This window comes from Molothrus ater, chromosome 1 (assembly GCF_012460135.2).
Source record: "Molothrus ater isolate BHLD 08-10-18 breed brown headed cowbird chromosome 1, BPBGC_Mater_1.1, whole genome shotgun sequence".
Classification (NCBI taxonomy): Eukaryota; Metazoa; Chordata; class Aves; order Passeriformes; family Icteridae; genus Molothrus; species Molothrus ater.
Window position 1 is genome coordinate 52,132,047 of NC_050478.2, and position 13,529 is coordinate 52,145,575.

Here is a 13,529-nt window from a genome sequence, read left to right on the forward strand (position 1 = left end):
ATTTACAGCCATACTGGACAAAGTTAGAAAGATTGTGGTAAAAATGGAGACAACCTTACATAATTTCTCCTTCTTGTAGGGTAGGAATCAAAATATCTAATAAATTTGAGGATATCTAAGCAAATCTGTGTGTTGTAAATCTCATGTTCTCAAGCCCAAGTAGTGCCACTTTCCTGTAATCAAACTTGTTTAAGATGCTGTGTCTGTTCTGTGTGTTCATGATTGTGAGTCAAGAGGACACAGCATTTAAGCTGTTCTTTTTCCTTAGCAATAGTGGATTGAGTGTCTGTCTTCCTCTTATATGTACATGTGGGCTTGGAGAGAATGTCCTTTCCTTCAGCTCTCGTGAAAGTGTGAGTCGAGCAGAAATAGCCAAGAGTAAGGTAAGAGGGTGTCTAGGTTTGGAAAGACAGGAGTCTGCTAAGGAAGGCAGGAGCTTCCCCTGAAATGGAAAAATGTAAACCCCCTCCCTCCGATTTGTTATAAATTTGAAATTAAGGGCATTTCAGGCAAAAATATGGGAGCAGGAATAACAGTTCTTTATTAGGGAAGAAAATAAAAGGACAAAATAGACAATGCAGTACACTAAAACAACACTGACAGAGTCAGAACTCAGCCTGACACCCTGTTGGTCAGGGTGTTGGTAGCAGTCCAATTGGAATTGTGGCTGCAGTCCTCCTGGAGTGTCAGGTATGGTTCTGTTGGAGCAGGGATCCTGTAGAAAGGGTGTAGTCTTCCTCTGAAGATCCAGTGGAAGAGCCAGCTGTTCCTCTGGGAAATCCAGTGGAGAAGCCATGCAGTTATTCCAGAATCTCAAGGTTATATCTGGGTAGGAATGCTTGGCTCCTCCCTCTGGGCAGAGCATCTCACAATGGGATGCTATAGTTCTTATCAGCCATGCAGTGACATTCAATAGCCTGTTATCAGCAGATGTCCCCTCCCAAGGGAGGAGTGGTTGTGGAAGAGATAAGGAAAACTGCCCACTCACAGAAGACAACTGCCATACAGATGGCAAATAGAATACGATTTGCTTGGCAATCCAAGACAGAGAGACAGAAAAAGAACAAACAGGTAGATAGCATACCTCAAAGAATTCGAGTTACAAGTAACCAGCCATCTTTTCTTTCTCTAGAGATGATCCACATGTCTGCATTCTTTAGAGTGCTTGAGACAGTGTGCCACACTCAGTATTACCAAGAGGTGACTTATAAAGGCTGTCATGAAGAAATTGAGCTTGACACAGTTCTACTAATTGAGTACTGCTCCTAAATACCTCTGTCTAATATTGAACAAAGAAACTGAAAAAAAAAATCACTCAGGTGTCAAAGCAAGATAGTGTCCCTTGCTAATGGAAGTTACTTATGCAGGCCATGAGGACTGGGATGAGACAACAGCAAATAGTTCTGAAGCAGAGAAGTGCTGCACAGAAAAAGCTGCCACAAACATTTTTGTGAGATTATAAGCCAAATGGAGCCTGGAATAAGTAGGGAAGTTTCACATCTTGCCATTCCCTAGTTCTTCAAGATTTATTTACTTGTGACAAGCCAAGGCTACTCCTCTGAGAGTGGTGGTGTCAGAGAAGTATGACCTGACAGGTTCAGCCCATCCTCTTTGGCAATGAGGAGAGTGTCAGCATGGCTTTCACCCTGTGAGCAGGGCTGTGTCAGCATCCAGGACTTCTTGGTCTTGGGATGTCAGTCCTGGGATTGAGGCCTATCCTTGCTATCCCACAGCAGAAGATGAGGGGTAATGTGCAAAGGGTTTACCAGAGCCCAGCTGCAAGAGGAAAGCTGTATCTGCTGGAGCTGGTGTGTAGGCTCTAGTGTGCTACCTGAATGCTCTTTGCCACTTCCTGGTGAGACATGTCAAGTATCCTGATGCTGAGACAGGATTGATCCACTGAAAACTGAGTGATAGACTGCCACACTTCATTTATCCAATCATCCTATGATCCTGCAAACCTCTGTTCCTCAGAAACATCAAATATGTTTGTGGTAGCTGCTTTTTGCTCCTGTTTTGCATCTTTTTTTACCTCAAGTAGTTGTAGCCACAGAGGCCATGACATTTTCTTAAAAATCTCTCAAGCAGTGAGATGTTTAGGTGATATTTTCTGAGTTTAGAAATCTACAGGGTAAATGGCCAACAGCAGGTGGACCACAGGTGTTCAGTGGGGTGATTCTTAGGAACATGGTACCAGGAGCAGAAGTGAAATGCCATCATGGACTCTCACAGCATGTACGCAGCAGGAGGAGGATTAGGCCACACACTTTGCCACATATGAAGGCCTTGAGGATCTCTAAGGTCAGAACTGTGTCAAAATGAAAGAAGAAAGTGGTAAGGTGGGAAAGGAATGGCAAACTGCAGCTGTTTGTTGACTGATGGCAGCTAAAGAAATGGCTTTTACTCATTCAATGGAAGCATGAGGGAGGCATGTCTTGAGTAATGGGAGTGTCACGTTTGGAGCAGAGCTGTGACCTGCATCCACGATAAGGCTAATGGAAGAGAAATCCTTGGCTCTGAGCCTTTGTGACACAAAACAGTTCAGAGTATAAATGGATCTGTGCTCCATTACCTGAAGGAAAAACCATAAGCTGTTTATATGGTTACCTAGAGAGAGGTTTTAATTCCATATGAATGAACGAGCAATAGTTGCTTTTTTCAAAATATTTCTGATTTATAATCCTGATTTCTTGTCTCTGAACACAGCACACACTGTTTTTGCTAGGAGCAGCAGCAAGCAATCCTAATCACCTCTGTAGCACTGGGGTGGCCTTGGGGTTCTGAATGGCAGTAGCTTTGACCCTCATCAGCTGCTGCACACTCCTGGGCTGGTGAGTCCCTCTGGCAATGGCTTGGTTGAAAAGAAATACTGTTCTTGTTATTCCCTGAGACATCTTCTCCTCACTCCTCCCCAGCTGTTCCTAGGTGCAACCCTCTGTTTCTCAGAACATCAAGTATGTTTGTGGTTGTTGCTTTTTGCTCCTGTTTTGTATCAAAGAAAGGTACAAATAAGAAGAACCAGAGAGCAGGCTGAACACACTCCGAAGAATGGATATAGGGAACAAAAGCAAAAAGAGTGTTGTGTGGAAGGCAAATCAAATGCCAAAGGAACTGTCACTCCCCAAAGCAACTGTGGAAATCTTAATGTGCAAATTAAAATAATCAGTGACTGCATGCCAAGTTATTTGACTAAAAGTGACTTTTGGGAGGTAGGGGTGCAAATTTTTGTAATTATTCAGACCTGGTTGGATCTACCTCAATTTGACTTAGATATCAACAATTTATCTTAAAGTGTAGATGCTCAAATTCCTTCTTTATGTTACTTTTCAAAACAGGTTTAAAATAACAGCTAAAGAGAATCTTAATGGGTTAATTCAACTCTTTACATATAGATGCACTTCAACCAAACCTTGGAGTCAAACATCTGTGAGCTTTGGGGAAATCCAAGTTCATGCTTTGCAGCTGAAACTCATCTTTGTTTTAAATACATTTTTGAGACAGATGCCAAACCTTCCCATGAGCAATTTCTCCCTGATTCCACACCCAAGTCAAAGCAGAATATAATTGCAGCTTCATTATGGATCTTTTCTTTACTTGATTTTCTTACGTAGTAACTTATGGCCTTTTATTAAAAAGTTGTAATCCAAACTGTCCCTGAATGTAACATAGATAATTCCTGCTTATGCATCTCCCCTGCTTGAACTGCAAAAGATAATTAGTGTCTCTTCTGAATTGCTTTGGTTTTCCTTTTCTTTTCCCCTACTTCATCTTGCTGCAGTGAATTCTGACTTGGTATGAGTTACAGCTGGGTATCAGACCTAAATGTTTAGCAATTTTGTTTCTGGCCTTGTAACCTTGTTTTATTGTATATTTTATAATGGAACCTCATGGAACATGGTGATGTGGGTTAATGTGAGGGACCAGGTGTGTGTGCCTGTTAATCATCTTAAATATCCATTCAGCATCTCTCAGTGCTATTAAGATGTTTGTCCTTTGTTTCTATATGCAGTAGGGATGAAGACTAAGATAAAACATCGGAATTAATAGAAGAAGGCTGAAATTAGTACATAACCTTAGGGTGTCCCTCACAAAAAAGCAGTAAAAGAAGTAAAATGGCAAAAACAAAAAACCTCTCCCAGATGATTGGATTTGCAGGTTAAATTCACATTCTATAAATGGATTATCCAGTGTATTTATCCATATTTACATATATGTGGCACATATACCAGTCTTTATAAGCCTACAGGTCTCCAGGAAAACCTTACAGAAAGTTTGTTCATCAGTATGTAGGTAGTTACAGCATTAAACTGCACATTCAATAGCTCAGTCAATGAGACTGAGTCAGTGCTTGTATTAAACTGGTTCCAGTTTTGCACTGTGGGGTGGAATCCAGGAGTTTAAACTATCAGGATGGTACCAGTACCTGGAACACAAAAGGATTACTTCTACACATTTCATGGTTTGCTGAAGCAGCTCTGCTTTAACATGCTTTATGTTGGCTGTAGAGCCTAGCTAAGAACTAGCTAGTACTGCTGCTGCAGCCTGCTCTCTAATAATCACCTGTAACCATAATGTAAAGGATAGAGTGGATGTTTGCAAACATTAGCTGGTGGCAGCATGGGACTCATTTGCAGAAAAGTTGTAGCTGCAGAGGAGGCCCATACCAGCTGCAACCACAGATCTTTTTTTTGTTGTTTTGGGTTATTTTCTAGGTTACCACACTTTTATCTTTGTAAGTTAATATGGCCTCCATCATCCTTGTACCTGAATGACTTGCAGATTGCAATATTCTTATCTTCACAGCCACTTTGTGATGTGAAGGAATACTTATATTCCAATCTCCCCAAAGATAAACTCACTGGGATCACAGAGATCAACTTATTACTGCAATTCATTGTCACTATTGGCTCCTCTGTTATTAAGTCTTTATTTGATCTGAAATATTTTTGGTTGTTCCCTTTAATCACTTAAAATATTGTTTACTCTCTTCCTCCTTTCCTCATTTGCAGGGTTTATTACCCTGTTTGAACTTGGCTCTTTGGAGCATGCACCAAGCAACATTCTAAGAGGTTTCCCATTAAAGGGCTTCAGCAGCAACTGTGCCTGTGTATTGGGTGGCATAAGTGAAGGTATTCTTCTAAACCCAGGTACAACAAGGAGGATTGTTAAATACATGACCTCAGGGTGGCATTTCTAAGAGCACAGTTGTGTCAACTTAATTAAAGTGTGGTTAACTTTCTTCTTTTTCCTCTGCTCTTCCCTTATGCCCTTGTACCAGGTTTGATTAAGATAACGCAAAACTTTTGGTGGGCATTGTTTGACTGAAAGGGGCATCTATCAGTTTAGCTCTGTCAGTCTGGGAGAACGGTTGCTGTCAGCAGATTACCATACTCACCATTTATGGACATCATTTCAATCAGAGATTAATTATTTCATTATATTTTTGAGTATTTGAAAGAAATAAAAATATTTCATAATCTTTTTTTTCATTCCACATTTATTTTCATCTTTATGGTTCATGTCTAATAGCAAATATATTTTATTGTCCTCATTGCAAAGGAAATCACCCACTCTTTACTTTGGCTCATCTTCTGTAAGATCAGTCATGCTGGCAGGGTGACATACGACAGCAGTTAAAGTGCACAACATTTTTTCCAAGCAACTTCTTTGCTCTTTTGGATCTAATTCCAAGCTTTTTAATGCCACAGAGAAAATATTATTAATATATTGTGATTCTTGGCACTCATCAAACATGCTGTTGGTGTTCAACAAGTGACTTTCCCTCCCCACACGGCATGTGAAGTTTCAGGGCCTGGCTCCCATTCCTCTGTGTACATGTCAGATCAATGTTAATATGATGAAGCCAAATAATGACATAGTTTTCCATAGTTTCTCAGGGTTAGGTGCTGCATGACTGCAATGAGAAACCAGCTCACAATGTTTGCCTCATCTGACAACGGTTTCCAGTAGCACCGACATAAAAGAACAGGCCAAGAAGAGGCACTGCTGAGCTCAGTGGCAAATCCTTGGCACTGCTGTGTTTCTGAAGGCTTTGCTTCCTTATCCTGTTCCTGCTACATCTTAAATTTGTTTAGTATACAGCAAATCTCATTATTCTTAATAGAAGTTGTTGAAAGTCTGCCTGTTCATGCTTAATGAACACTCTCAAGGGAAATCAAACATTTGGGATTCCTATTGAAATTCCTCATTGAACCCCAAAGAATTTTTTTAAGTAGAAAGAACAGTTATTTCATGCAGAAAATATGTCTTCTATGTGCCTTGCTCTTTCTCAGTTTCTCAATTGCTATGTGAGAGTATTTTCACTGTGTTTTTAAGATATTTTACCTATATTTTACTGCTAATAGGAAAATAAAACTATATGGCAAAATCTATATGTGGTGTACCACTGGTTCAACTCACTCGAGTTACTACCATTTGGAAATCCAGGGCAGGTGCTGGAAGTGCCCATTTATACCACAGTAAATTACCTGTCTTCTTCTACATGTTCCAGCAACTGACATCAAGGGTTTTTTCTGCCATCTTGAATAGATGGTAGTTTTTTTTCTGATCAGGACAAAAGGCGTCTCAAGTTATAGATCCTCTATGCTGTACCACTTTCCATAGAGTCCATATTTTAACTCATAGGGATTCATAATGATCCATGTCCTTATTTTCCTCCTTCTGCATTAATTACTAGGAAAAGAGGAAAGGAGGGCATCTTTCTGCGCTAGCACAGTGTGCTAGGCTTGGTGAGTTTCCAGTATGATGCCCAGGTGAGCACGAGTCTCTTTTCTCTGTTGCACCTACTATGTCCTCATAGTTGGAGGTAATGCCAACCATTTTTCCCTAAAAATAAAACTTTTGATACCTATAGCAATATTATTAGTGGGCAGTGATTCTGTAAAGATATCAAAAAAGTCAAAGTGATATTGGATGCTATGGTAGAACAGCAAAAGTGAGGAACCCTTGCCTCCTCAAACAGACTGGATCCTTGCCTGTCTGGTCTCTGCACTACGATCACCGCAATTGCCTTGTTCTGACGTGGTCAAAATGACCAGGAGCATTCAGCTGGGAAAACATCTGTTCTCCTGCCTTTATGCATGAATCACTGTCTCTGCATACCTGCCAGAAGCACCTTTCTTCAGGGTTTACCTGTCCTAATGGTGATCTCAGTGGAAAGCATGAGTCACTTCCAGTACTTGTGAGTCATCCCGCCAAGTTTTAGATAATAGCAACAGTGTTGTGGAAAAATTACAGCATGTAATAGAAAACTCTTGAATGAATTCCATTAATTTTAAATCCATCTGTAGATTATAGTAACAGGGTGAAATTTTCATTGTACTCTAAAAATTACTTTAATATTTTATATAATTATTATTATTATCTACCAAATTCCATAAACCTTTGATCTCACTAAAGCCCTAGCTTTGTTTAGGATTGTTTGTCACCTTCTAGGGACATCTTTCACAACAAAATGTCACACAAGGATGTTTAATTTAGACTCCTTCCAACTTAACTTGCAGATGAGCTCCTCCTTCATCTTGACTGGTTTACATGATCTTGGGCTGAAATGATCATGAGTCTTTGGTTTTAATTTAAGCAGAGCTGGGATTTTAGCTTCAGACTCTTGTATCTATCTCTGATGAAAATCTTGAACCACTTGACATATAACCCCTGAATTTAGTCTATCATTTTAGCTGTTCAAAGGGCTTTTCATTTGCTGAAAACAAATGAAACTTGGGCTTCCTGTTTGTTTTTTAATTCAAGCTGGACTAGAAAAATTATAAAAGCAGACTGAAATAACAAAACTACTTCTCTTGTTTTACTTGTAGATCTGAGAAACTACTAAGTAAATGTCAGCCGGATTTGATTCAAAAAGAAAAACAACTTTCTATCTTAGGTATTAAACTTCACTTTGAATAATAATGAACTCCTGAAATTGCTGATAGGTAGACTCTCTAGCTGTAAAATAAAAGGGGGGGATGTGGACAGTAGGATCAGGAACTATTTTTGTAATTCAATGAACGATTATTGTACTTGATGAATTACACAATACGGAGCAGCTCTGTACAGTTAATAACAAGTGATGAAATTAGATCTCTGGATTGAAAAACGCTACTGTATCACTTGTCCTCTCCTGGGAGCATGGTGCTCTGCATCCTGGTTGCCCAGCAGAGCCCTTCATTTCAGACACACAAAGTGTGCAGCACATTGTGTCTGTTTTAGCAGATGAGTGGACATGACGCGCCAGAGTGATGTGCCAGAAGTACAGTGGGAAAAGAAAACCAAACAAAACCTTTCTATATATTGACTTTAAGCTGCTCACATAACAGGCATTTAGAAGATATAAGAGTACAACCATGCTTTTCTTCTTCACTGTTTCTGCCTGAAAAGGTAATTTTTCTCAGGGACAAATGAGGGAAATATTTAATTACACTTAGGAGAAAAGCAGAAGAGACAAGCAATTTTACTCTCTGTGTTTTTGGGTGTATGAATACTCTGCAGGGAGGAAAAAGGTCTTCTCAGCTTCCCTAGTTATTCATTGCTTTTCTGAAGCTTGCCTAATTGCACTCTGAGAGGTTATAAATTCTAACAAAGCCATCATTAAGGGATACTGATTTTTTTTTTCCCAATCAACTTCCCCAGTGGCTCAAAACTGTTAATATTTATTAAAGGAAGAATGTCAAGGCAGAAGAAGAAAATCAATCTGTGGTCTAACAGTGGGGGGGAAAAAATCCCTGCTAGTACTAATTCTTGGTATTGTTAGCTATTCACCAGAAGTACCCCAACGGTGTCTCTGCCTCATTCAGAATAGTGTTTGTGATAAATGTGGTGCCCAGAGAAGGTCCAAAGATAATGGTGAGAATTAAAGACTATTTTCTTCCAGCTCATTGCACAGCCTAGGAAACTAGGTTATAACTGTATCTGAGAATATTTTAGTGAGACAAATGCATTTTTTTAACTGTCATGTCTAGCTTTGTTGCTAAACAGAGGAAGAGATAAGACTTATCTTTTGAATACATTTTAATGGAAATCCTATGGATTCGACTGCAGTCATCACTCAGATAAAATTGGAGTTGAGTGTGTGTGCCTAAATAGTGTTGGTCATCCATGCCAATGCTGAATTCAGTATAATGGGATGATTTTGACATAGTGAGGGCTTGAGGACTGGCATGTATTCAGAGCTTTATATTCTGCTTTGACTGTCACATTCCTATCAATATCATTGGGTGTTGAGCAATTAAAACCAACACTTCTTGATTTGAAGTTCTGTTCCTGATTGTCATGGTAGATTTACAGTTTACTACATGCCATACCAAAAGGTTATATCCAGGGCATGATGTCCATCTGTAATCATCCAGAAATACAGACACTGGGATTTCTTCACAGCTGCAATAATATTACTGTAAGATGTAATGTGTGAGAGCAGTCATGTCAGCTCCATAGATCATAGAGAGTCCCTGAAACAGGATGCCAGATCAGATTCCTAACTCTGTCCCCTTAGGTTTGAATGTATTCAAACTTTCAAAAACCTTCTCTGAAGAAATCTGGGGGAGAGGGAGAGTGAAAAGTAAGCATTAAGATACTTTTTCCTCTTCTTTTTAATCCTATCACCTTCATTAATAAGTTTTCCAGGAGAGCTGGTACCATGTCCCTGATCTCTTTTTTCTTTATGCCTTTGCACTGTCTTCTGAAAGTTCTGTGCATTTATTTACCTGTCTAGTTTTGGAAATTCCCTACAGTGCCATGTGTGATTATGGTTAAAACAAGTTCAGGAGTAACTACTTAATATGCTCTTGGTTTTTCTGATTGATAATTAATTTGCCCTGAACGGAAGAAAAACACAATCTGATTGTAAATAACTTTTGCTCCCTTTTGGTTTTTAGGCAAATAGTAGATTTACATTATGGGAAAAAGTCACAGGGAAGAAAAATTGCAATTTTCCATTGCATATATAATTATTTTCACAGCTTGTGAGAAGTGACACAGGATAAGAGAAGCTGAGTACCAAGGCCAGTGAAAATCTCTGAATTTGTTTAAACTTTTAATGCTGGAAGGTCAAGCTCCAAAGCAAACACATGCTGCCCTATCAGGTCACTCCACAGGATTCCATGCTGCTAATATTGTTTTTAAATGCCTCTGACTGATATGACTTCTGTTAATTCTGCTTCCTTAAGGTCAGACAGACACCCGTCTTCTAAGTGTTGTATAACAGGATTTCCTGAATTCTGGACTGGGCAAAATATTTCTGTACAGTGAGAAAACACCTCTTTTTACATTTCAAAACAAGGGCTGAATTCTAGACTGGGTGAAGAGAAATCTTTTCCAGAAGTAGGCCTTACATGTATGATAGTTAGAAGGAAATGTTTTGGTACTTTTATCTCCCTTCCTAAATCAATGCCCTTTGGAACAGATTCTGCCACTTTGGCTGTCAGGATTTGACAGTGTTGAGGTTTCTTGCTTAACAGCTCTGCCACCGCAGCCATCCTTCCTCATCTCCCCAGCTTACTCCCAGTGCAATTTAGTTCCTCCAAGCTGGCCAGCAAGGCCACTTGGGAGCTCTGACAACTCCTGGCACAAATGCCTTTGCATCCAGCCCTCTGCCTAGCAGGAATGAACACATCACAAGGATCCCAACACCATGAAGTTTCAAGTATAATTTGCAGCATAAATTCAGACTTGGATGCGGCATTGAGTTCTTTCTCATGGTTATGACATCTGATTATTTTTACACAGGGGCTGCAAAGTACCAATCTTTTATTTTTGTCTAGAAGTTGATGTATTTAACAGCTTGGAGAATGAAAATAATGCCAGCTACATCTGTACTTCTTAGCCACGTAGAAGATGTGTAATACACCAATACAAACATAGCCATCTATATCTGGAAAATTTGTTCCAAATCTCTCCTGAGGAAGTTGCAATGCACAAGAGTTAATGAAAAGATCCTTTTAGCTTAAGCAGTTCTAATCAAAACCTTTCAAAGCACCCCAAAGAAGCATTATTCAATTCATTTACATTTTACCTGAGCATTGGCAAACTTCCACAGGCTTGTTCTGAACCCCACTATGAATGGCTTTAGAATCTGGGAACAACGTAGGTGTTGAAGTGGTGTTTGGATCTGCAATAACAGCACATGTGCAGCTGTGTAAGAGCAGAGCTGGAAGGCTGAGCAACTTAACACTTGGTTCTCCTTGCACCTAGACATGTGGGAAGATACTTTTGTTTGAGTTTACTAGTGTGGAAAGGAGGAAATATTGCTCAGATTCTGAGAAAATTCTGCCTGGAATTTGAAAGGATGATGCTCTCTGGTAAATATAAAGCAGAAATATCAGCAAGCTGTAAAGGAATTAAGTCATCTTATCTGGGATGAACTCAGATTTATAGTACAGTTTCGTCTCTGCTTGAAGAACCCACGTTGAGAAGATTCCATAGCTAACAAAGTGTAGTATCTCACCCCACAGACCAGTAGGCAGAAAGGTCCAGTCTAGCATTTTTCCCTTGTCTGCCTGAGGTTAAAGTGCTTTTCACCCCAGAGCTTAACAATGGGAGTCTGTTCATGCATAGGACCCCACTCAGGCAGCACAAATTTTCTGGGATGGATTACAACAGTTCCTCCTCCTTTCCACAATAAACCACTACTTAGGTTGACTATCCCTTCCCAATGCTCCCACCAGTAGCCAAGTTACATGAACTATTGTGTGACTAAGTTTTAAAGCTCCTTTCTGCAAGCAGGAAGGCATTTGTGATTATCTCTGACTTGGGGATATTGCTTTAGTCACTTTTTAGGAGTTCTTGAGAAATCAGGCTGGAATTTCCAAATGTTTGTTGGATGAGAAGTATGATGGCTGGTGAGGTTACTGAGGACAAAGATTGCTGCACTAGAGAGCATCTGAGGACCTAAAGGTTAAATCCCCACTGGCTGTAGAAGACCAACAATGAAATCCCAACAGCTATATAGTAGGCCATCTTTCATAAGACTATTGTGCAAACAAACCACTCTCACAGCAGGGTATCTTAGACTGCATTCCTCACTAGCAGCTGGTTTTGAGTGAGTTCTGTCTCCCTTTCCCCTATGGAGGACAGGCTGAGGTGCTTTATGCCCTCACCTGAAAGTGATTTGTCCTTCTAATACCACAGACTCTGAGCTGTGCATTGTGCTTCTGAGGACGATGGGAAACACCAGTGCTTTTGACTCAGAGACTAAAATCTTCACACTGGACTATTTGCCATGACAATTCTATGGTCCAGCTATAGGCAATTTGCTGATATGGATTAAATAATCAGTTTTATTAGAAGCCCCCCTTTTCAATGGTTTAACATTTTATCCATGAAATTATTGTTTTGATTTTCCTTTAACTCTGGCCAAGAATTAATGTATGTGTAAAGTTCCAGCAAATGTATTCTGTTTTTTCTCCAAGCTGCCAAGTGTGAAAGGTTTGCTACAGGGAACAAGCAGCATGTGGTGTCTGGTCAAGGCACCGGACTGAACGCCTCAGACAACAGAAAGATGATTCCAAAGCAACACTTAATCTTCACAATCCCCAGACTTCTGGGAAACAGATTTAAAATCCCTTTGCTGCAACCAACTCCCATGCCTCTCCAGAGCAGAGTCATTCCTGCTCTTACATATCTAAAGGTCTTGTGATTTGGGATATAAAACAGCACAAAATGCAATTCATGGCTTGGTACCTCCTACAATTTGATGTGTCTATGGTATCTTTTAATTTCACAGCTTCTTCAATGCTTCTGTAAATAATAAAAATAAAATTTGGTTGATGTAAGACTGTATGCTGCAGATATCTGATACTGAAGCCCTAAAAAATAATTGAATACGTTCCTGAGAGTGACTACATTGAGGTCTTACTCCTGAAGAAAATACTAATCAGCTTTCTAAGGCTGCAGACGCATCACAGGCAGCTACAGTCTGATTAACTCCTTCCCAGATTTAGAGCAATCCTCAGAATACCAGGGGAGGACTGGCCCTGAGGAGCTCAGTTTGGCTGCCTTGCAGCATGCTGGACAGACAGCACACCCGGAGCCTGTCATCTGCTCACCGGCTGCCAGAGACCCCCACTGCCATCTGCCTGCAGCCGGGCAAACGCCAGGGGGGAACCGAGCCCATAGGATAAAGCAGCCCCAAAAGGCTGTGCTGTGCAGCCCTGGAAAGCATTTCCTCTTCACATCAGTTGGTAAAAGCATTTGTGGGGAAGACAGCACATGAATGAGCAAGCAAAAACACTTATTAGAGGTGGTTCATACAGATGAACTACTTGGAAGGAAAACAGTCATGAGTAATGTCTTGATTTGAAAGGATGCAGAGCCTTCCCACACACAGGATTTAAATGAACCTCCACAGTGACACAAATAACTGTGTTCCTGTTATTCATTATAGATTTTGTTTGGTCTATGAATTTGGCATAATGGCACTCTCTGTTGATAACCAAAGGCTGATTTGATTGCCCTCTAACATCACAATGGCATTGGTATCCTAATACTGGGTTAGTGGCATTTTAGGCATAGCTCAGCAG